This window comes from Simochromis diagramma, unplaced genomic scaffold (assembly GCF_900408965.1).
Source record: "Simochromis diagramma unplaced genomic scaffold, fSimDia1.1 OVJJ01000107.1, whole genome shotgun sequence".
Taxonomy (NCBI): Eukaryota; Metazoa; Chordata; class Actinopteri; order Cichliformes; family Cichlidae; genus Simochromis; species Simochromis diagramma.
The window spans coordinates 5,374,177-5,399,674 of NW_024387209.1; the positions used below are offsets into that span (position 1 = coordinate 5,374,177).

General features: G+C 39.7%; 1 protein-coding gene across 15 annotated transcripts in view; it reads right to left on the reverse strand.

The window, feature by feature from the left end:
- inpp4ab (inositol polyphosphate-4-phosphatase type I Ab) overlaps positions 1–24,945 on the reverse strand; it is a 76,654-nt gene extending 51,709 nt beyond the window's left edge. For 4 of the 15 annotated variants that reach the window (XM_040051659.1, XM_040051657.1, XM_040051656.1 and 1 more), the window contains exon 1: positions 24,816–24,941. The gene's annotated coding sequence lies outside the window, so the exon portion shown is untranslated. Of the gene's footprint in view, positions 1–24,815 lie in introns of all 15 variants that reach the window. The other 11 variants (XM_040051648.1, XM_040051652.1, XM_040051649.1 and 8 more) reach the window with 5 other exon arrangements.
- Positions 24,946–25,498: the final 553 nt, after the last annotated feature.

Genomic DNA, 25,498 nt, shown 5'->3' on the forward strand with positions numbered 1-25,498 from the left:
GTAAAACTAAGGAGCTAGAAATTAGTGGAACAACTCTGTTTTAATATCAATCCAACAAATTTGGAGGGCATTTTCTAGAAACTGTGACAATTTGTTTTTCTAAGTTTGATAAATGGGAATCACGCTGATAATTTCTGCATAAAAAGTAGCAGCAAGGCACAATTTAACAATTTTTACTAATAAAATCATCTAATGCATCTGTTAAAAGCTGCACTCACAGTATGTGCAGATACTATACAAAACAAAGTGCATCACAGTGAACAGTAAACATGCAATAACTGTGCACTCTATAACCTTAAAATGCTGCTTGTGAACTCAGACTCCAGCAGTCAGGATGGCTGCAGCTCCATCTCCCTAAAGATTTATACATCCACACACACACGCACACGCACAGACACACACACAGCTAAGAGTCGACAGCTATACAGCCATCGTGGCTCCAGTTCATTTTAATGACTGCAGCAAGTCTCCGCTCCAGGTGCGTGCCTACCATCTGACCGGCTCACTATCAGCCAACTGTATCTGTACAACAGCTTTAGTATATTTAATGAACTCATGCAAACTTTTACCTTTGAAAATAGGTGATATTTGTTGTTTTTAAATGAATTGTTTCCAGCATTTTAAGCTTTCTAAGCTTCATAAGTAAAAGCTGTAGTTACATGAAAATGTCCATCTTATATTAGAAAACTAGTTGAGCCTGGTGTCAAACTGTAGGTAAAATTGTAAGTAGGCCTTTGGCAAGCTACAGAAAGCACATACAGCTAGCAAGCAAATGAGTTAATTCTCAGGGGGTCATGTAGGGAATTTATTTCCTATTTGACTGATTTTTGATTTTTTAAAATTGGAATGAGATTTCAGGAAGAACCCTTGACCTCATGAGTAGTACTTAAAGGCAACGGCAATACCTCCGATTTAGCTTTCAGATCTACTGTCCCAGCAGTGGATAAAATAACAGCGGTGTGTGGATGAGTTCAGATAATCAGTCTTATTAAACGACTAATCAAACTATCAGCATTCCGAGCAATAGACGAGTCTCTTTCTGAATTACATGAGGTCATTCAGCACTAATTAGATAGAAGAGATCTCTCTAATGAAAGAAGGAAAGGCCACTGAAGAGCAATCTGTAAACAGCCACAGTCATGAAAATACATATTATAATCAAGAGCAGCTTCGTTCAGACCCTTCTGATTAGTCTTTAGATAAACTCAAAGTAGCAGGTGTGCCAGAAAATTCTGTACAACTTTATTTAATCATTTCAGAAGGTTTCAAATTAAGTTAAGGTAACAATCCAATCTGCTGCTGCAGTTTTAGTGATTTTTCCTCACTAATACATTCAGCTTTCTCCTGTAATTAGTTTCCACCTTTGGCAAGTTTCCTTTAATCCGTGTAGATCGCCATGAGTATCAAATGTTTTTCTTAAGAGTCAGAAGAGAATTGGGGATGAGCACTTTTAAATAGGAGACCACTTTTCTAGGAGTGATCTACAGAAGGAGCTGAAACTGTCATGAGTGCTTACAGAAGAGTTTAAGATGATTTTAATGGTACTTTCACTACCATGACTACCTTCACAGCTGTATTTATTATTCATCTCCACTGCCTGAGACTTTTATCCCAAATAAATAAAAATTATACACTCACTAGCCACTTTATTGGGTACAACATGTCAACTGCTTGTTAATGCAAATATTTAAGATGACCTGCTGAAGTTCAAACTGAACATCAGAATGTAGATTAAATGATCTATTTAAGTGACTTTGAACGCAGCATAGTTATTGTTCTAAGTATTACATAAACTGCTTTCCCCTCCACACAACATCTATCTCTGGTCCAAAAAACAGAAAATATCCCCTCTGGGAGAAAATGTCTTGTTGATGTCAGAGGTCAGAGGAGAATGGCCAGCCTACTTCAAGCCGATACATTAACTCAAATAACCACTCATTACAACGAAGGTATGCAGAAGAGCATCTCAACAGCAGCAGAAGACCACACTAAGTGCTACTCTCAGCTAACAGCAGGAAACTGAAGCTACAATTCACACAAGATACCAAAATTAGACAACAGAAGTTCAGAAAACTGTTGGCTGGTCCGTCGAGTTTCAATTTCTGCTGCGAAATTTGCTTTAAACAGCATGAAAGCATGGATCCATTGTGCCTTGTATCAACAGTTAAGGCTGCTGGTGGTGTAATGGTGTGGGGGATATTTTTTGGCACACTTTAAGCCCCGAAATACAAATTGAGCAACTCCACAGCCAACCTGAGTGTTGTTGCTGACCATGTCCATCTCTTTATGACCACAGTGTACCTGCTTATGATGGCTGCTTCCAGCAGGATAACACGCCATGTCACAAAGCTCAGATCATCTCAAACTGGTTTCTCGAACATGACAATGAGTTCACTGTACTCAAATGAACCTCCACAGTCTCCAGATCTCAATCCTACAGAGCACCTTTGGGATGTTATCATGTCAATACGGATCACCATCTCTAAGGAATGCTTCCACCACCTCGTTGAATCTGTGCCACGTACAATTAAGACAGTTTTTAAGGCAAAGAGGATCAAACCTGGTGCAAGAATCAAAACATTTAAGGTGTCACCACCCCCCTAAAGAAAAGGTTTAATAGAAAGAATCTATCAGACTCTGTGCATCTCTGGTCTTTGTTTCTAGAAGAAGAAAAAAATTCCAGTCTCTCAGCCAACTGAAGTCACTTTTTCCACTACCAGGGCCAAAAAACACCAGGGTTTGAGAGGGCTCAAGATGTCCAATTTTCCTTATCAAAACTGGGCTCATACACACACTCCAAAACAAAAGTCCAGGCATTTAATGGGCAGCAGTTAGCGATCTCAATCCTTTCACTACCCAGAAATGGTCAAGTATATTTTCACCATTTCACAGATCTGCAAACAAATACTGCTTCCTGGCATTTTCCTTCTTCAGTTTGAGTTCACACTACATCCTGCCAAAAACAAACCCTCTCTGTATGACCTGCAGCAGATGACAGTGACAGATTTAACTTCTTGAATAAATGCAGCAGGTCTGGAAATTCGCTACAAACAAAAACACCAAATGGCAAACTTTTACAAAGGGGGTAAACCCGCCATATAACGCAGCTCCAAATTTGGCATGCTTCTATGTGTCAATGTAGGTTTCTGAGTCACATGAACCAGAGACACACATACACCGTATAAACACCACGGTTAATCCAGGCCAGAGCTCCTGACCTAAAACCTCTATCCAGGATTCAAAAAGTGCATTCAGGTTAATTAGTGGTACAAACAGGCCTAAAGATCCATCAACAGCAGCAATTACAGGGAGGACTTGGGTACATCTCAAGTTTTACCGTGAAATACTGCAAGCAATAAAAGCCTCACTTAAGTTCTAGCCTATAATTTTTGTAGATCTGAAAGCATTTGATCACCTCAGGTGGAAAACAATGACTTCTGTCATTTTCTTGTCCTTACTGGGAAACCGTGTTCACAGTCAGACTCTCAAGGAATCATCCATAAAGAACAAGACAAAAAACAAAAACAAAAAACAAACCAATACACTACAACAGCGGTCTCCAACCCCCGGGCCTCGGACCGGTACTGGTCCGTGAGTCGTTTGGTACCGGGCCGCGAGAGTTGAGGCTCAGGTGTGAAATGTATAGTTTTCAGGGTTTTTATCAGTTTTCAGCGTTATTTTGTCATCGTTTTTATCGTTAACTCGGTTTTCCTTGGTCTTTTCACGTGTGTTATGAATAGATTCTTTTTTTCGGTACCGGTACTAGTTTTATTTTGTTGTATTTATCCGCGACACCTTAAAGGCCGGTCTGTGAAAATATTGTCGGGCATAAACCGGTCCGTGGCGCAAAAAAATGTTGGGGACCGCTGATCTACAACCACAAAAATTTTAAATTTTATGTGCTTCCAATTGCTTCCATTGTGGACACAGCTTAACCAGAGAGGCTGATGAACAGCGCATCTATTATTAGATATTAACTTATTAAGAAAATTTAGGCCTGCTGGTGAGTGCAGAAATGGCATTTACCTACCCCTACCCTATACTACTGCCATAATCAGAATTTAATTCTAGGGGAAAACACTGATTAGCAAAAAAAATAAATAAATAATGTTAATTTTACTATTTTCTTCTTATTTTACAATTATAATATCATTTCCTGCAAACACAACTCATTTTAAGTCAGACATAACCTCCTCAGGATTAATTTTTTATGAAGAGACCTATCACACTGGAAAAGAAATAGCCTGAGGTCAAAATTAAGTTGGGTTGTTTATATATAAGATTGCAGTCAAGGTATCCTGTATAAAGCTAGTCATTTTACTCTTTAATGCCATCAAAACTAAGTCATAGAAAACTCTTAATTGTGTCATAATTTACTGGTTAATTAAAGAAAATCTTACAATTCCTACTTGTATTTAAGAAATCATTCAGGTCATTTTGCCAAGCAAAATCTTGTATTATTTAAATATTTAAAAGTAGTGAATTTGCACTTTTGTTTGGAAAAGAAGAAGATGTGTGAATGTAGTAAACTGTAGATGTGTTTATTCCTTCAATCACAGGATTATAATGATTATTTACAGCCCTCTTTAAGGAATAAATCCTTAATCCATCATTAATCACAATATTTAACATACGGGATAATAGCTGCTTTATTTCCATTTATTCCTGGAGAATTTGGTGGGTATCCAGCATGAATAGGATTAGAGATTTTAATCAGTAGATTGAGAACTCTTATTTGCTGTCATTTGGCAGAACAACGAGCCACTGAGAGCTCACAATGAACCTCTAGCATGACAAGAGTCCACAAAAAAAAATGTCTCTCCACCCTTCAGCTCTCTCAGTCGCGAGTCTGAAACACATTTAGGTTTCTAACCCTGCTCACATTAGCCTTGGACACTGTCTGAGTGCATATTTATGTGTGTTTGGAGCTTCTGTCTTTGGCTTCATCCTCAGGCAGAAAAAGACAGATTTGGAAAGCATGAGCATGAGACTCAAGTTTGACCATACATGGTGAAACCTCCTTTTCACAGCGTGCTCTGTGCCATGAGGCCTTTCACACAGTGACGACAAAGCCTTACGACACACGCTTTCATGGGAGAAGTGTGTTTGTGTCTGTCTGAGAACATCTGTCAAACACTTTTTTCTAAATTTGGTTCTTCCTCGATGCAGAAGGGGAAAAAAAGCTTTATTCTGCCACATCATTAGCTGTCCAACACAGAGCTTGAGCTCTGACAGGTTTAATACTCATCATCGTTGTGTGCAGAGTGGATGGACTTCCTCGGAGATAAGAGGAAATCGTTTTCTCAAAATCGCCGAATGTACAGTTTTGTATTTCATCTACCTTTGATATTGGATTGGATCCGGCTCCGCCCCAAAGTTGTTCCCTATCTGTGGAAGGTTATCAATCTACTGTTTATCTCAGCTGTAGGGGCTGGGTAAGAAACATCCACCTATCTTTACTCTGAGAAGGCTGTAAAACTCTATGACAGGATTCAGGTGCGTGTCTCACTTCTGACCAATGACAGTCATGCTGAGGGAAGTCTTTGAGCATATGCTGAGCTGCAGGCAGGACTGCTGTTAGCCTTCATTAGCTACAGTTAACTGTCATCAGTTGCCGTTCACTGGCATTAGCAAACATTTCTTTGAGGTGGCTTTAGCATTGTTGGAAACTCTTCATCAGAGGTAAAGTGCGATTTTTTTTTTTTTAGCACACTTGAGTCCAACATTAACTAGAACAATATCAGCTTATTAGCTTAAATAATTACGACTATATCAGTAATAAATAAATGAGCATGTTTATGCAGTGCAGGAGATGAGGCATGACATGAAGAGGATGACGACATTTTATTAAGTTGACCATCACGTCTCTTTCTTCATGCTTTAGTTTCTTGACACCCCAGATATAAATGATCATATAAACCATTACCCAGTGTGGCCGTTTAAATGGAGCTCTGTATCTTTATTCTTGGACTCTACTAGAGCAGCTTTGCATAATTCAGTTTAAAATTTACCCCATATCAGTTCCTCTAAAAGAACATGTTGCCACGCTTATTTTGAGGCAGTGACAGGAATAACTGTGGCGATATCTATAACTTTTATTTTAATGTGTTTGCGAAATTGAAAACTACACGTAAAAAAATACAAGTCAAATCTAAGGTTTGGTGACTTTGTACCAAAATAAGCTTTTATAAGCTTTTTAATGCTATATTTGAATTCATGTGCTAAGTTACACAAGTGTATGGCTCAATCCAGAGCAATGCATTTCCGAAATCACACAAAAGATTAAAGTTGCACAGACATATAAATAAACTAGACGGATACACTTAATGCACAGAGACTCTAGGGAACACTGTGTTTAGATAGATTAAAACATTTTAGGAAAGGGTCAGATGGACATGGTTGTAGATGACATGTTAAACTACTTTCAGTTGTTGTAAAAAATAAATAAATAAAAAAAAAACAATCCCACCATGAATATGGCTAATATTGTTCCAGTTTCAGCACGTGGATTTGGATTTGTTGGGTGTTGCCCCCAAGTTCATCATCTTACAGTTTTCAGCTAATTCACTCCTAACATATGGCATCAATATTAAAGTGCACATACTTCCAGCTCCTTATTATTATCCCTAAAGTTTACTAGAGCAGCTTTGCATGATTCACAGCTAAAAATAATTTTTTTTTTTTCTAACTCTTTACGATAGCATTCTTCTTAAACAGCAGATGGGTGAGGCTTCTGTATTTCTATATATGTAGCTCCATATTAGGAATCTTACTCTTAATGACATGAAAAATATCCAAGCCTAGGAAAAAAAAAAAGTGTGACTCTGAGTGTTTAAGGTAATGTGAAGTAGGGTTTTTTTTAAATCAAGTTTTTAAAAAAAATATCGATATATTTTCATACGAGATATAAGATGTGACAATATCGTTTATATCGATATAGTATAAGTTACGTTATAATTATACTTGTGGAGCCACAAGTTTGCCTCTCTTTCGTCCACTTTTGTCTTTACGCAACGTTACTCGGCCTCGCCTCTCCTTCACTGAACACAGCTCCCCCTCCTCCATCGCTTCACCTGCAGGCAACGACAAGATGGACACGGCAAATCTCTGTTAACGAGTTACCGCGGATCGCCCAGTGCGTGGGGCTGGATGGCGTCAACGTGATAGCGGGCTAACCGAGCTAACCGCGCTAACGACATGCATGGCCTGAAATCCTTTCATTTTCTCAAAAATAGACAGCGCGCCTTATGTATGAATTCTGGTTGTGCTTACTGACCGCGAACCGATTTTATGTGGAACACGGCGCTCAGCAATCTGTCAAAAAAATGTTTTAGTTCGACTTTGGTAAGCTACGGAGCTGCACCGCTTGATGGATTGTCGGAGCATTACGGCTACCGAGGAGACTCGCGGAGTGATACGTACTGTGCTTCAACGTAATATTACCGTATTGTGTGTGTATAAGGACCATAAATGGCACCTGTTCAGAGACACGGTTACAAAGCAGATTTCAAACTCCAGGCTGTCAGTCACACAGTAGAACTTGGGAACAGAGCAGCTGTGAAATCTGTCTCTTTGTTATTATGCTCAGCGTCTGTTAGTTTACATTTTAACTGCACAATTGTGAGCTTTTTGTTATGCACAAAAACAACATTGTTTTCTTTTATTTATGGAGCATTATTATTTAATAAATGCTGATAATTAACTATATGGTTATCATGTTGTTAACATTGCAATATCTATTATAAAAAGTAATTCTTCTGTATACAACATATGAGGATAAAATGGAACATCAGAGTGCCAACAAATATAATAAACTGTTTAACAGTATCAAAAATAATCCACTTTAGTTGTCTTCTGTGGTCATTCAGGCCCTTTCGGGGAGCAGATTGATTTGACCACTCTTAAAGTTTATGCTGTCTCTCTGATAGGTTTATTTTGGTTTTTCAGCCTAATGATGGCGTCCCTGAGTTGTACTGACATCTCTTTGGACCTCATACTGAAAATCCACTCAACAGCTACCAAACAGAAGCTCATCACTTGGAATCAACTCCTGGGTTTTTGAAGTAACAAAGGAAACAGGCCTTGCCTGGCTATGAAACTGCTTTTCTGACTACTGTCCAATTACTTCTGAGCACCAGACCTTAGCACATATGCTCAGCAAGCAGAGAAGACAAGACGAGTAGCAGCAAGAGCAACAAAAACAGTCAGTAAACTCAGAATTAACCCATCAGCAGAGCAACAAAAGCCTATCTGCACCTGTGTGAGTGACTCAGTCTGACTGTACGGCTCACTGAGGGAAGTGAATCTCTTGGTGCGTGACAAAACCTGCTGTCACTTTATTTTACTCAGACTTTCAGCTTGCAGCTGCAGTAAAGCAGCTCCTGAAGGAGCAGAGAAGAGGAGGACAGACCTGAGATGAATGGAGATAACGTTTTTAAAACACCCATAAACTCCAACAGCCCTTGACACAAATATGTGAATGTGAAAAGGTGCACAGATATAAATCCGTAAAAGTGATTCACTGTTTAAAAAAAAAAAAAAAAAATCCAAAAAAAACCCCAAAAAGAAAACAAAAAAAAAATAATAATCTGAAGGTTAGCATTGAAGGATTAATAGATCCAGGGGAAGGAGTTAGCTTACATCTCTGACCCTCAGAGCAATGATCCATCACTCTGAGTTTTTAAGCACAGAGAAGCTTATTCTGTCTGTGATATACATGCAAAAACCTTCTCAAATATGAATAAATCAGTTCCTCTGCTGAGCTCGGGCTGATGTGTAACGTGATACGATGCTGCCCAGGCGTGCCGTGGCCTTTACGGCCTTCATACTTTTAGAGGAAGCACCGACAACATGACGCTGGCTGCCAAAACTCTGTCGACTGTCGCCCAGCTGGTTCACAAAAGCACAACAATGTGAAACAGCAAGTGACAGTAATCAAGAGACCACACCACGCTATCTGTGCCACATCACACATGTAATAAACTCCACTCATACTCACAAATGTCCTTACTGTCTTTAGCAATCATTCAGTTAGAAGGTTACAAACACTTCTCTCAAAGAAGGCAAGACTTCATTTTGTGAAAAACCAGAGTGCGAGACAAAGAAATAAAGGACTGTTTTTGTCTTTATGCACCACTCAGATGTTATAATTAACAGGAAAAGGCTCAGTGGGTTGATTAAGAGTCATATTTCCACCAGTTTGTGCGGGTGGCGTGCTGTCATACTTTCACAACTCTTTTAGCGCTAAATATGGACAAAATAAACAGACACAGCCCGGCTGTCAATCACTATTTCTGAGCTTTATTTTTCTTTATTTTTCTTGACATCAAATACAAAAAGTCTCCATATGTTGCAAGAAACGACAAGCATGGGAGCTAGTTGAATCCCTCCTCCAAACCCGTTTTCCTGAGGGCAGATCAAATGTGCACATCTAACCTCACTGCACAAGTAGCTTACTTCTGAGCCCACAGTGTTTGTTGTGTATCTACTGGCCTCAAACAGCTCTAAGATATGGAGGAAACGTAAGTAATGTAATTGTACATCACTGCCAGCTACAATCTTTTGGGGTTTCACAGCTACTCAGACAAAATAAGACACATGAGGGCACAATATGTCTGATTGATTCATTGGATTTTCATTTCATTTCACTTTCAGTGATTATAGTTATTGTCTTGTGTTGTAAATCAAGCGCACCTTTTCTTTTACAGAGGTGCATTTTCACCTTTTCTTAAAAGCAGTTTAGTTCAGCTCAAGCAAACATAACAAAAGGGAACACCACCCCTAATTTTTCCATTTGCATCCTATTTAATTTTAAAGAAGTCTAAAAGCTTGTTCACGTTAAATATTCAAGAATAAAATACTGACAGAAGCAGTCCTGATTCTGGCCATGTTGGTGCAGCCCTGAGACATGACTTTGTATATAAAACCATATGTGGGAAATTATTATGAATGTGAATAAATGAAGGAATTAAAATCCACACTACCCGAGGCCTGTGCTGTGGGTTTTGTGGATTATGATGGCAGATCACTTTAAGGTCATGTCCTATGCTCACCACCATAACACCAGTATACATTTTTAGGTATTTGTCATGGATACAATAATGCTGCTGGGCATCAGCGTATCGATACAGGGACACCAAATACCAATATTTTATTAAATAAATTAAAATGTTCTGGGCATGCTAGGAAAAAAAGGAGGGCTCAACTCATGCTTACATTAAATCAGCTCAACTGAAAAACCCTGGACACGCTTAGCTTCGATGATTAATCATAGCTAATTGCTGTATTATCAGAAACAGACGGCTTATAACCAACGGCTTGATCACATTTAATTGCAGACTGAGTCCATCTTATGGTAACATTTATGGCAGGTTTGAATGACAGTGTTAGTGTGGACACATGAAACAGTATTGACAACGTTTAACTTTGACAATATATGACAACATGATAATATTGTATTGAGTATTGTGATACTCTCCTAGCATCTGGTTATTCCCATGTTTGCTATCTAGTAACTAAAAAGAAAGCTGTTTCAACAAAGCTTTTAAAGAACAACTGAAAGGAATCTGTTGATGACCGTAACAAACTTGTTTCACAGCTGGAGGCAACAACAACAACAAAAAAAGGCCATTGAGGCGATGAAGGCACGCGTACAGGAAATATTAGCAGCTGTTGAAAAGTAAACAAAAGACTCCACCCAGCACTTGATAGCAGCACAGAAAGAGGAAACTGTGGATTAAATGGTGGAACAGCGGGGTTTAACCGGACTGTTAAAAAGCTCAAGCCAAGATAAGGTGGAGCTAAACTTAGGTCTTAAAATCCCAGGAAAAAAGACCACCTAGGATACGTTTGAGCTTACATTTGGCTCGTGCTGAATGTCTGGATATAATGTTTTTGTATAATTTGCTATTACAGTAAAGTCTTTTACATGCGAATATTTAGTGCGCTAAAAATATTTTTCAGACAGTAAAATGAAACTATTTTACGTGAAACACAGAGCTAGAACGTGAAATTAAGATAAGATAAGATAAAACTTTATTAATCCCTCGGGTGGGTTCCTCTGGGAAATTCGGTTAATTAAATATGTAGGAAAGCGGGTCCAGGATCAAAACAAACTCTTCCCTGCTTGTGAGAATCGGATGAACCCAGCATCTCAGTTTCTTCCTCTTCTTGTCAATTTATGTGCATTTTTTTACAGCAGATTTTTGTGTTTTGTATTTTGCTCACTGTATAAAGCCCTAAAGTGAAACCAGAAAGTAGGAACATATCCTGGGTATATATCCTGCTTTATAGTGCAGGCCACAGGTGCCATGCTCGTTGGTTCTAGTGGTTTAGGTTTGTGGTCTCTCTGATATTTGTTGCCTACTCACAGTCTGCTGATGGGAAAACAGGAAAGAGGAAGTAATCTGATCTGGGGTCAGTGAGGACGATGTTCCAGGCACATATTACAATCTGAAAAACGGCAGCAGAAGGTCAGGGTTTTAGAGCTGATCTGCGATGTGTCCCTCTCACATCCGGAACTCTTAAATGAACCCACAGTCAGGGTTGGGTTAGCAGTTGCTCTTGCTGTTCATTTTCAACCACTGAAGCAAAGCTGGAAAATAAAAATGACGCAGCAGTAGCAGAAGATCAGTCGTCAACATTTGCACCCATGAGCCGATAACAGTTACCCCCCCGTGTGTGTGTGTGTGTGTGTGTGTGTCCTCTGGGATCGGCATTAGAATAAAGCATGAATAATTTCTTCAGAGCGACAGAGCAGCTGTAGCCCTTTCACATGAAAATGAGCATTGCCCGCGACCTCAACAGAGTACACCCACTTTCTCCCCCTCCCTCTCAGCCTCATCACCCTCACCATCCATTTCTCACTTCAATCGAGCTCAACTCCGGCTCGAAAAAGCTGCAAATTCCACGACTTCTCCTCAGCCCTACGAGCCAAAGAAACCCAGACAACAACAACAAGCTGACGTGTACATCTGTTAATCACGTTTCTGATATTTGCTGAAAACGTCCTGGAATATATGAGCTGACAGAGAGGGATGTTGAGTATGAAAGGAGAGTCAAAGCCTCACTGTGTTTTGTAGTGTGAAACTGTTTCTGGCTTGAGCCAGCACCCACTTCCTTCTGCTGTTTCAGGAAGTGTCTTTAAACAATCTGGCCCACAGCAGCAGCAGCTCCAAGTCTGGCCCCCTGATGACACTTAAGAGCTGATATACTAACTTCAGATTCTGACTAACAAATATCTCCTGAAGGTCTTTTAGACCTTTTTAGAACATAAAGGTTGGGTTTGTAGACATAGGATTAAATATAGTGAAGCCTGACTTGTTTAAACCAACCATCACACAGCTCTTTAATGAAATGAAACAACCACAGAAGTAAAACAGCACACAAACCACTCAGTTCACCAGTGAAGAGAAAGTTGGCAGTCACATGTTGACAGGTGAAAACCTCTGTTTAGACACATTGGATACTGACTTGTCAGGGATATTTCCTTAACAGCCACGATTCAAACAATACCTGATGATGGCTTTTCCAGCATAAACGTAAGACGAGTACAGTTCCGGACATTAAATAAACACACAAAGGGTTACTGAAGACTGTAGGGCTTTCAAACGTGAACCAGTGAAGCCGTGGAGGTCTTTTCTGCTCAGGATTATGCTGCAACACAAAAAGATGCAGAAAAGAAGTGTCTTCAGCTTTGGAAGACTAGAAGAGAATGAAAGCAGAAGCGAGCTGGCAGTGTCAACTTGCGAGTCTCTCTTTGATGGAAACTGTAAGCACTGGTTCCTGCACCATAAAGGAAGTAATCACTGAAGACTTGCTGATGAAGAACAGAAGCCTTAAGCCAACAAACACAACACAGGGCTCTTAAAACATCTGCAAGCTCCGCCGCTTCAAAAGGAAATGACCTAACTATTGTTTAATACAGCAATGCTGCAAAATACTACAAACTAGGGGTGGGTTTTTATAATCGATTCATCGATTAAAATCGATTCTGGCTTGGATAACGTAAAATCGATTCATTAAAATCCTGAATCGATTTTTTTAATATAAATTTATTTTGCCCGAAATGCCAGAATCTCTGGTGAAAGATCACAAAATTTCAAGAACCACCAAACAGTTAAGACAGTAAATGAGAGCAGGAACACGGATTCTGCACATAGACTTAAACACACAGCGTGACCCGCGGATCAGAATCAGTTAGATGTCGCCTTTCTCACGGTCGGGGCTGAAAGCCGACAGCTCGCTGATTCTGATCTGTCGGCGGGTCCGCGCTTTGTGTTCACGCCCTTTATGCGCTGATTCTAAAGCTGTTAGTTTGATCTCTCTCCAAACAATATTGACCGAACCAGCAGCAAAAGAAGATCCAAACGCTTCACATAAACATCGTCATGAATTCACTCTGACTTTTACTGTTTTGCTTCCACCGCGATGCACAGCTCTCTCTCTCTCTCTCTCTCTCTGTGTACTTCAAGAACAGTTTCCCTTTCTTCATTATTCGCTTGCTTGTTACGCACAAGTCTACCGTTGTTTACAGCGCTGTCAGCCGCTGTTTTTTTCCCTTTTACATTCTTCCGAAAAGAAAACCTCATTTCTGCTGTTCAATACTGAACAAATTTAAACTTTTTAAAATTATTCAAAATGCAAAACGCTTAGCCGTGTCTCTAATAAAACCGCTGTAACTCCAGAGGTAATGTTCATGTGTTGATTAATGGTTTTCTTTCGTTTTTGATGTACTGCAGAATATTTTTATAAAATCCCAGGCCAGGAAAATCACCTTCATGTTTTTCTGTGTTTTATCTTCAGCTACTTTGACACAAAGGCCTCTGCTGTGACGCTTACACCTGTGATAAAGTCTTGCGTGTGTCAACTTCCTTTTTATTGATACAAAAATATGTAAATGTACTGATCTGAATTATAATATTTCTGACTGTCAAAATTTCCCAGATTTAAATCGAATCGAATCGAATTAAATCGAATCGTGGATCGAATCAATTCGGGACCTTGTGAATCGGAATTGAATCGATTCTAGAAATCAGTGATGATACCCAGCCCTACTACAAACACTGGGTGTGTATCTAACACCTGCCAATCTGCAGCCACTGTGGTAATGCCTGCTGAAAGGCGTGAGCAGGCAGCCATGACTTTTATAAATGGCGACAAAGACATCAAAACAAATTTGACTTTTTAAGCACGTCCCGCACGTGACCCATACAGTCTCTTTTTAAGGTTCTCTGCAAAGAAACAAGTAGCTCCTTCCAACTATATATGACCATTTAAATTTGTACTTGTATATTATCATCATCATCATCATCGTCGTCTCTTTCTCATTATATCTATCCCCTCCTCTACCACTGCTCTCTCTCCTCCCACATCGCCACCTCTTTCAATCCACTTTACTTCAAGCCTCATCTCCTCAACTGAAGTCAGGGCTCTAACACATGATAATGTGCTTAAACATGCTCATTTACTCACAATATTGACGCAGTTAATTACTGTCAGCAGATTAGAAATGCGACCCTCACATCTCCAGACAGCTGAGAAAAAGCTGGCTAAACAACAACAGCTGATTATCGGCGAACATGATATCAACTAATGTAACTAATGTTAGGCTCCAGTGTCCTAACATTTTCCTCTGATAAACAGTTTGATTACATTTTCTCATAGTATGAGAGTTTATTCACCAAGTGTCCGAGTCCAACAATGTTAAATCCACTTCAAAGCAAAGTTTCACTAATGCAGGCTAACAGCAGGTAACAGAGGCTAACAGCAGCAAAAACATCCACGCTTACCAACAGTAAAGTTTAAGACATCCTCAAAAATCCATCTCCATATTGCTGTCATCAGACATTAGTGAGCTTCACCAACTCATCAACTTGTATTAGACTCCTTCCACAAAGTTTTACAGCCTCCTCCAAAGTACATAGATGTGAACTCACATGGACAGCTGAGGCAGCCAGAGTTGTTAGTCCTACACTGACCACCATAGATTATGAACTTAAACTCGGAGGGGAAAGAAAACAACTCAGTCGACTGCAATCTCCAATCAACTGAGATCTAGTGGTGAGATTTTACATACTGTGAACTATTTTATATTAAGTTGGCATTCGATACACCATTCCCAAATTCTGCTGTAGACTGGCTCTTTGGGGAAAGGGACAGGTCAACATATCTATTAAGGGCCATTCTGCTGTGCTTTGTTCACAAAGTGAGACTCAAGATCAATTCTGTCTTTTAAAAACCCATCTAAAAAATACAATACACAAAATCAAATGTGATATTTGGCACATTTGACAGCACTACAACACCAGGATGGTGGCATTTGTCATTACTAAAAAGCAGCAAATCCATGTTTTTTCTTTGTCCTTAAAAGCAGTCAAAACTCAGTCTTTTTAAGTTGGCTTGTGCTCTAATTGTGGCTTAAAATAAGATTTTAACATGAATTCAGAGACTGAACTGCCATTAAATTCATCATGTGGGCACAAACATCAGGGAGTTTTGAAACCACCTTTTGTTTTTTGCTAACTATTCTTCATCCTTTTCTCAATCACGGCCCTTTATCTACTTACTAAGTATGTTTGTAATGACACAGTAAAACTACCAGTCACACTTCAGCCATGAAAGCAACAGTTATCTAACATAAAATCTCTATGTGGTGAAGCTGACTTACAATTACTAGAAAATAAAACTTTCCACGGCTCTAATTGTGAAAACTGATACTCAGACTGCTGGCTTTATTTCACCGTCTTGTCCCTTGATTTAAAGCAACTTGTGGGTCGTGTGAAAAGTGAAATGCTTCAGTGCTTGCATGTGCAGGAAAAATTTATTTTGCTCATAATGGTGGAAAGAAAAACCGCTAATAAACAGTTCTACGTGACCTTATCTGGTGCGAAGGAGAAGTAAGTCACTAATAATGAATCATCACAATGACACAAAAAAATGTCACCATGATGAAGGCGGCAAGATAGAGCACTAAGGCTGCTGTAGGCAAAAATAATATCAATAGGCTGGGCGTTGGAGGAAGGGGGTAGTAAAGAAGCCAATAAAGTAAGATATGCCAACATCCTGACTGGTTACTCACCTCAATGCCTTTTAAATAAAGGTCATCGTCACCCTTTAAGACTAAGATTTCACTTCCCTGCAGACACATATGGACAACTGTATATACCAAAAACACAGCATTGCTTATATTATCCTACCTCCTTCCTCGCTAGCATAAGGCTTTTTACACCAAGTTATCCGATGTAGGAGATTAATTCTTCCTTTCCCTCTACATATCACTGCACATTTGATTTTCTTTCAAATCATTTACAAACAAGACACAAGCAGACAGCAACAGAACACTTCACAAATTCATCATCCTCATCTAAGAAGCGTTGTTAGGCCCCGGTCACAAAAGAGTACGGCCCAGTCAGCAACCACCAGGCAACTACTAGTTGCTAAGGAAAAATGTGTATTACCGTTTGGCAAGGGGCTCCCTGAGGTTCCTGGCAGTCAATGGTTGAAATTGGATGTGAGGTAAAGTGGGTGCTGCACAAAAACATCCTTGAAATTGGTTGCTAGCAGACTGCTGCAGTTAGCCATAGTTTGCATGGTAGACGCCAACTTGTCTGCAAACATTTGTCAACTGCAACAAGTGCAACACAAACCAGAAATGAAGAACATTCACCTTCCAACATCAGGGCCCTTTTAATGTGTTAAATGCAGCACTGAGGCCCCATCTCCAGTTTACACCAGTTTGAGTTCTCCTCTGCAAGTAGTTGAGTGTTTGCAGACAAGTCTGCATCTTTCATACAAACTAAGAGTGACAGCAGCAATTAGGGCTGCCACAATTAGTCGTCTAGTCACGATTATGTCGACTATTAAAATCGTCAACGACTAATTTAACAGTCGACGTGTCGTTTGAAGCTTTGTAAGATCCTGAAAGACGCAGAAATAAGTAGTAGGATTTAAGAGTGTAATAACGGACTGAAACAGGAGATGGCAGCACTGCATGCACAAGGATGCCAGCTGCCGTTAAACCCCGAAGAAGAAGCAGTGTCCGGTATCGTAGCTGTGTCCAAATTCAGGAACCGCATCCTCCTGTGCCCGTATTTGTAGGCAGATTACGTTACAGCGACACGACAAAGACTGTGCAAATTCGAAGACTCCGAAAAATGGGGCTGACAAATGCGTCCTTCATTTTTCTAGATTTGAAGGATGCGTCGGGTGTATACTTCGTGGCCCAGCCTATTCCAGAATTCATAGCGCGGCCCAGCTCAGTTTCCAACAATGGCGGCAGCTAGTTAGTTTTAATATTACTCTTATTATTCTTTCTGGGTCACAAAATAAACGTTTAACATATTTTCAGGCGAGAATGTAGCTGTGTAAACCTCAAATATCTGCTCAGTTTATCAAGACACCACATATTTTCAAAAGCGTTCCGACGTTTTCGGAGACGTCTGTTACCCACTAGCTCGATAGCCGGGGTTCAAGGCTCACTAGAGCCCGTTTCAGTATTTTATTTGTTCCTGAGTAAATCAGTTTGGCTGAGATGAAAGTTATAGTTTTTACACAGCTGAATAAACGTCAAGCAGACAACTGATCATCAGGAGTGTGAGATGCTCAAGAATATACTCCGATGTCCCATTATATTTTAGATAGCAAGGAGTTTATTAAACTTCACCGAAACAATCTGCAAATTTCATTAAAATTTAATAAACTATCATCTTGTCTTTATTTTTAGTTAGCACATACCGTAAATACTTAAAGCTGTAAGCTAATGATAGTTATATAAGAGCAGATGCATGCTGGTGCAATAAGCTGTACCTTTTACTCCCAATGGATGCAGAATCTGATTAGTCGACTAATCGCAAAAATAATTGGTGACTAGTCGACTATCAAAATAATCATTTGTGGCAGCCCTAGCAGCAATCAATTTCAATTGAATTTAAAATTCTTTATTGACCCACAAGGGGAAATTAGTTTAGCAGCAGGCAACAATAAGAGTAAACAAAACAATAATATTAAAGTTATAATTACAATAAGAGCAACAGACAGAAATCAACCAATGGTTAAATGACAATTTCCTCCAACTAAACTCTGATAAAACAGAAACTCTAATTATTGCTCCAGACAACATGGCCTCAGAAATTAGGCAGCATATCAGCTTCTTAGACCCTTATGTAAAATCGAGCCTCAGAAACCTCTGTGTCCTATTTGACAGCTCGATGTCGCTCGAGCAGCATTCTAAGCAGCTTGTCCGAAACTGTTTTTATCATTTAAGGAATATTTCAAAACTCAGACTAATGGTGTCAAAGCCTGACCTTGAGACGATTATTCATGCTTTTATTTCCTCCCATTTAGACTACTGTAATGGTCAACAAATCAGCCTTAAATCGTCTTCAGACTGTGCAGAATGCTGCAGCACGTCTCTTAACAGGCACCAAGAGAAGATCTCATATTACTCCAGTTTTAGCCTCCCTTCACTGGTTGCCTGTAAGTTTTAGGTTTCATTTTAAAATTTAAGTTCTAACCTTTAGGCCTCTACATGGTCAAGCTCCCCAATATTTATCTGACCTGCTGAAACCAAATTCATCTTCTCGAGCTTTAAAGTCATTAGATCAGAGACTGCTGGTGGTACCGTGCACTCGTTTTAGAACTCGTGGTGATCGGGCCTTTCAGGCAGTGGCACCACGGTTGTGGTATTCTCCTGCACTGTCTCTATGCTGCACGGACTCCATTGATTCTTTTAAAAAACAGCTGAAGACATTTTTATTTAGAAAAGCATTTGATTAATTTCCTCTTATGTTGTTTTTATTGTTTTACATTGTTTTATATTTCCATTTCTTGTGTTGTAAAGCACTTTGTGATTTTTAACTGTGAAAAGCGCTATATAAATACATTTTACCTACTTACTTATAACTCTCCACAATCCCAATATCAGCAGTTTTAATAAAAGTGGGTGATGAGCAAGAAAAGAGAACTTTCTAAAATCAACACTCAGGGCTTTAGTTTCTTACACATTCAGTGAAAGGAAGGACTCATCACGCCAACTGGTTGCTAGCAACTAAAGCGATCAGAAGGAGGCTTCTGGTGTAGCACCCTCATTGCGACTCTGGACTCTCCTCCTCCTCCTTTACACACCCACTATGGATAACAATGTCATCTGCAAACATAGTTCACAAAGACTAGACCGCACTGACTAGCAGTAGGGCAAATCAAAATTTAAAAGAAATTCAAAAGAAATTTCTTATTCATCTTGCAGGGAGAAATCAGTATATCATTCCTCAAGGTTTGCATCCTCCTATTTTCCCTGCATGTCTGCAAACATTTGTCTCCAGCTCGCTGCTTCCCAAATATCTGAGCCAGTTAATACCTTCTCTGCCAGAAAAAGCAACAACATCTCCTCAAGCGGTGTCCCATCATACCCAAACTGCACCTCTCCGAAATGGTGTCAAATGGTGCCTGTGTGGTTACAATGGTGGATTCTCATATTAAAAGCATAATGAGATCACCATGTGTAAAGGTCAGTCATTCCCCAGGCTTCAGACTGCTCTGCGCTCAGTGTCAAATGCTTTCTTTTCTTACATTAGGCTCTGTTTGATGTCACTGAGAGCTGACATCTTGGCTCCACCCACCTGCGATTCAAGCCATCTGTTTATGAGGGGGCAGCCAATGAGAAAACAGATGGCTTTTAAAGGGACAGAAGCTAGAAAGGATCTGAAAAGAAACTCCAAACTTACTTTACCTACTTAATTTGGAGAAAATGTTTTTGGTGCGCAAGTTCAAAGGATTATTTTTCTTTGTTCCCTGAAAGAGACTCAAGAGAACAATCAAATAAATCAATATTTTGTGTTCTGATAGAAGGATAATAGGGGTCTACACACCTGAATCAAATGATTACTTCATTACCAGGCCTCTGCAGAACTTCAAGACATGTTGAGGAAATAATTTAGCCATTTAAATCAGCTGTGATAGATCAAGGACACATCTAGAACCTGCAGGACACCGGCCCTTGATGCCTGGGTTTGGACACCACTGGGGTAAGCAATGGTGAAGACTTAGATCACAGAGGACTAAGCAACAAATTCGGACATTCAAAACTGCATATTATAATAGCTGTAGTGGCAGGAATACTTTTTTCCTACTCTATTTGACAGAGGCTTTATTGATAGCAAAGTCATTATCGAATTGGCTTACTGATGTGTTTCTTTATCAAGTCCCTTTATTGATTCTTGACCTGGTTTTACATGAGGAAACAAGTATACCCACGCACATTTTCAGTGTTGATACAACTGCTTTATTATCTGAAATCCTTCTCCCACATTTAAAATGGAGGAGGTGAAAAAATATTTGCATGACGATCGTTTTCATTCATGTTTCAGCATGTTGCTGTTGGCTTCACCTCAACTGAAATAAGTTACAGAAAATATAATGAGCCAGAACCTGCATGGATTAATAAAGCTGATAAAAGCACATAAAAGTCTCATTCTTTGGAAAAATTTGGAACCGGTTTCAAGTGACACCCGTTTTCAGTTTCCATCTGAAAAACCAGTGCAGACATGGTCAAATCAAAGCATCTAAACTATTTTATAGCCAACTCGTCATTACAATTTTACACTAGCTTGAAGCAGAACTTCTCAAATTCCTCTTAACCAATCTGAACTGGTCTCCTTGTATTTTACTAACTATTTATTTTATTAAGTTTGCTCGGGTAGCTGTAGCTAGGCGGTAGAGCAGGTCATCTGCTAAACTGATGATTGGTGCCAGTCTGCATGCTAAAGTATCCTTGGGCAAGACACTACCGTGTAAGGACTTTATCTAAACTCTAAGTCTACTACAATATGGTTAATTTCTTACCAGAACTTTTCTTTGTGGTTTAAAAAGAACTGTTCACAAAAGATATTTGTAGAAGAAACTAAATAACTCTTGCAAATCTGGAATTAAAATTATTTCCTTTTCTTTTCCTGAACAGAAGTAAGATAAGGTAAAAATAAGATACTTATCAGGTTAAAGTTACACTCACCAGACTTTCAGGTAGACCTGTTCAACTGTATATCAGAGATTAAAGGTCAGTACAATTGCCACATAAGCATGGTATGCATGCATGCATGCATGGTATTTAAATGTGAATAACATTTGGTTTGTATACTCTACTGCAAGAAAGCTTTACATGTCTTTCAGTTTCTGTTGATCGGTTGGAACTGCAACAGACATGAAGACATCTTTGCGGGAAACTGAAATGTAACCTTAAATTACCTTTAGAATATTTGTTGGTGCCTCTGTGAGATAACATCTCGTTACACAGTACTGTATAAAAGTCTCGAGTCACCTCTCATTTCTTTATTTTGTTTGTCATTGTCATGCTGGAACATGAAGCCACTGCCAATCAGGTGCTTTCCAGATGATGGTACTTTACTGTGTTCATAATTCATTAATTTAGACACAGACCTCCAACACCACTGGCTGAAAGCAGGATTGCTGGATTTTTTCCCCTCACTGTTAAAGACGTGACTTTCAAATACAGTTCATCTCTTGTAGACAGTTCTCTTTTTAGGCTTGCCACTTCTTTGACCTCCGATTGTCCAATTTCCTCTGATTTTTATAAGGACAAACTGCACACCATGCTGAGATATGCAAAAAATTTCAAGTAACATCTCTTTGGGAATCAACATGTTTGTGAAAATAAATACTATTTTGTTTTTTGGAATTTTCCATGGACTTATCTTTGGCAATTTTCATAGATTCAACTAAAGAAATGGAAACAAATGTTGTGTTTCTGTGGCAGGATGATAGTAAAAAAGTGCCTAAAGATACATTTTAAAATTGATTCTTTGCTGAGCTGTCTGTTGTGTGCAGACACAACACTGGTTCATCCCTTGAGTAAGGAGCCTTTTGTGCTCAAGTGATTCATATGTCAGTGTTACATGGGTTAACAAAAAAAAAGGAAAAAAAACTTTTGAAAACCTTCAGAAAGCCTGGAGAACTATTGTTCAAGAGCACTTAAAAAATGAAAGAAAGGTCTGGCTCCATGGAAGCAAAATATAAAGAAGTGAGAGGTGGCTCAAGACTTTGCTCAAAGTAGATATTATTAATTTAACTTTAAATTAGTTTTACACTTGTATCAGACCAGTGCTTGGTATCAGCAGATACCCACAGTCTAGTTATTGGTGTAGGATCGGTAACTTCTCATTAGTCGCTGATCTCAATAAATGAAACCAGAACTAGCAGATGTGAGGAAACGTTTCTCTTTGGTTTTATTCAGTTTTGCTTATGTCCTGAATCCCAGCAAAATGCTAATGGCAGTGGATCTACTAGCTTATCTCCACTGTCTTTCCATCTTTCTGTTTAACATGACCTGATAACATCGAGGGTTTATGGAGCGATGTATTTTGATGAAGAGGATGACACAGCTCATTACCAACCGGCCTCCTCCTCCTCATTATTATGTAAGCTACATACTTCTCCTCCTGCATGTATTAAAACAGACGGGTAATGAGACAACAGAGAACATCTGCCACGACCGCCGCCACACACGTGCTCGCTGTATACATGACGAGAGCGCAGAGGGAGACGCGGATGAAGATGAATCAACGTGCTGCCGCCTGACCCCCAGCTCGGCACTGAGTGGGAGAGTTTGATGAGTCACCACGCACACACAAATATAACAGAGACAGAGGAGGGCAGTGACCAGATGGCTTCAAATCACATCAATCTGTCAATACAGACAGAATCAATACGCCATCTTTCTAAATTCAGGGACTAAATTTATTTAACTTGACATGCGAAGCCTCTTCACTCGAAGGTAATTAACGATCAACAGCAAGCAAGTGTATTTGCCGCTCTTCTTTCTCATAAACTGGATTTATTTATAGGAAGTTAACCCTCAAATGTGGCCAATTCTGAGTCATAATCAGAATTCCCTCTTTTTCTGTTAGTTACTGTCTCCATTACTCGGTTTAACTGCTGCATAGGCAAAGATGTAAACAAAAAACTGTAAGAAATCGTTAAAAAAAAAAAATCACTGTTTCAAAGCCTCCCTGACTTCTAAAATATTACATATAAACAGCGAACACTTCACCAGACGGATACAGCTGTTCAACTGCTCGTTAACACACAAATTTTAACCAGCCAATCACATGGCAACTGCACATCAGGATGTGGAAGAAAGGTGATTTAAGTGACACTGAATGTGGCATGGCAGCTTGTCTGGGTAAATCAGAAACTGCTGATGTGCTGGGATTTTCCCCACACAATCATCAGGGTTTACAGAGAATGGCCAACAAGGGAATGGCCAGACTGCTTTGACCTGAAAGGAAGGCAACAGTAACTCAAATATGCACTTATACCAATCAAAGTATGCACAAGAGCATCTCAACAGTAGAAGACCACACTGTATGCCACTCCAGTCAGATAACAACAGGAAACTGAGGCCATGGTTCACACTGGCTCGCTCAAACTGGACAATAGAAGATTAGAAAGATGAGTCAGAATTTGATGTAAACAACATGAAAGCATGGATCTGTCCGGCTTCATATCAACAGTTCAGACTGCTGATGGTGTCATGGTATAGGGGATATTTTCTTGACACACTTTAGGACCCTTAGTACCAACTGAGCATCGTTTAAACACCACAGCCTACCTGAGTATATTTACTGACCATGTCCATTCCTTGACATGGTCCCTGGACAGTGCACCATCTTCTGATAGATGTGGAGCCGATAAATGTGCTGCAACTCTGCAATGTTATCATGTAACGTTGACCAATATCTTTAAGGAATTAAGACAGACCTGAAGGATGTCATACTTTCACCAAAGCGTTTATCCTTCAAGCTCGGGTCCTCTACCAGAGGCCTGGGAGCTTGAGGGTCCTGCGCAGTATCTTAGCTGTTCCCAGGACTGCGCTCTTCTGGACAGAGATCTCCGATGTTATTCCCGGGATCTGCTGGAGCCACCCTAAACTCATTCATATTCATATATATATATATATATATATATATATATATATATATCACACTAAACTTTTAGGGGTCTGTTTACATGCCTGAAATCAAAGATGCAAAAGCCAGCTGGAAGACTTATTTGCTCATCATCTGGCACCAGCATAGAAGCTCATTTAAATTCAGTCAAACACACTCGCATTGAAGGCCTTATTTCCTGGCAGGTCACCCTCCACGACCACCACCACCTCTTCCTCCTCCTCTAGAGCATCATCAGCTCTTCACAAATCGATGTCCAGCTGACCTTGAAACTCAAAACCAGCAGAAAAAAACTGCAGTAAAGTGCGCGGACCACATGTGCCAGCATCCACACGCAGTAACGCGAGAACAAATGGCCATGTTGATGCGTGCATGAGCCGCAGCATCACTGCTGTAAGCACGCCCAGCGGTGTCATAGCAGGACACTGTGTATGTTTACACTCCTGTCACACACACAGAGGCACGGGGTTGTAGGAAAACGCATCGTTTTCCTCAATAAGTTACGTAATAGAGGCAGCAGCAGCGTTTCTGCGCTCTGACCCGCCTGCCACACTCAAGAAACCACCTACACATCTTAATATGTCCTGTCAGTACAACATTGAACACTTCAGCGCATTTATACCCCCCGTGCTGTCTTAGTTAATGTCCTCTGCGTCTGACGTTAGACGTCAGTTACAAGTTTTATCTGTGAACTCTGTCTCCTTCACTGAAACCAAACCAACGCTTCCGTTTCCCAACTTACAGTCAGCACTATAAACACTGACAAAATCCGCAGAAATTAGCTCTAAACGGCCGACAAAAAACATCTTAATACGGCGTCACCTAAATTAAGGTTTACCGTAAATAAACTCTACTTACCGGCTCGGCTGCGTGCGGGATTAAATATCCGATTAACGAGCAGAAACTCAAACTGTTAGCAGGAGAGCGTCCTCAAAGTGCCGCACTATTTCCTTCACTGCTTCTTTCTGGCTGCAGTAGCCAAAGCCGTTGGCCACGCCCCCTCCGCACAGCACGCCGGTAGCGTCATCACGCAGACCTTTACGCAATATACGTTACTATTTTTTTATACAGACTGACAAAAATTAAGAAATTATCTTCCTTAATAATAAGAAACTGTTAAACGTTGAAATAATAAAGCTATTTCTTTTAATGTTTGTATTTTTTAATCTCCTCGTATTTTATTTTGATTTGTATTCACTGAGAGAATGGCTAACTTGAAATGCTTCCTCTTATCTTCATCAGTGCTCTTCAATTTGTAATATTATTTGTTAACAGGATTTCTGATTTATTACTTTTCCACAGTTGACTTGTCTTGTTTTTACAATAATTTGCTTTGACTGCAGCCTTCAAAAAAATAAAAAATAAATGAATAAAGACTGTATCTCTATATAACTTATATACAGTCAATGGCTGAGACTCCAGCAGCAATATTCAATAAGTTTCCATCAGACCAGGTCCCTGTTACCAGCCAAACGGGTAATCATAAGTAAGTTTTTAATTCCGTATGTACATATTTGGGTGTTAAGGTGACATTTTTGCAA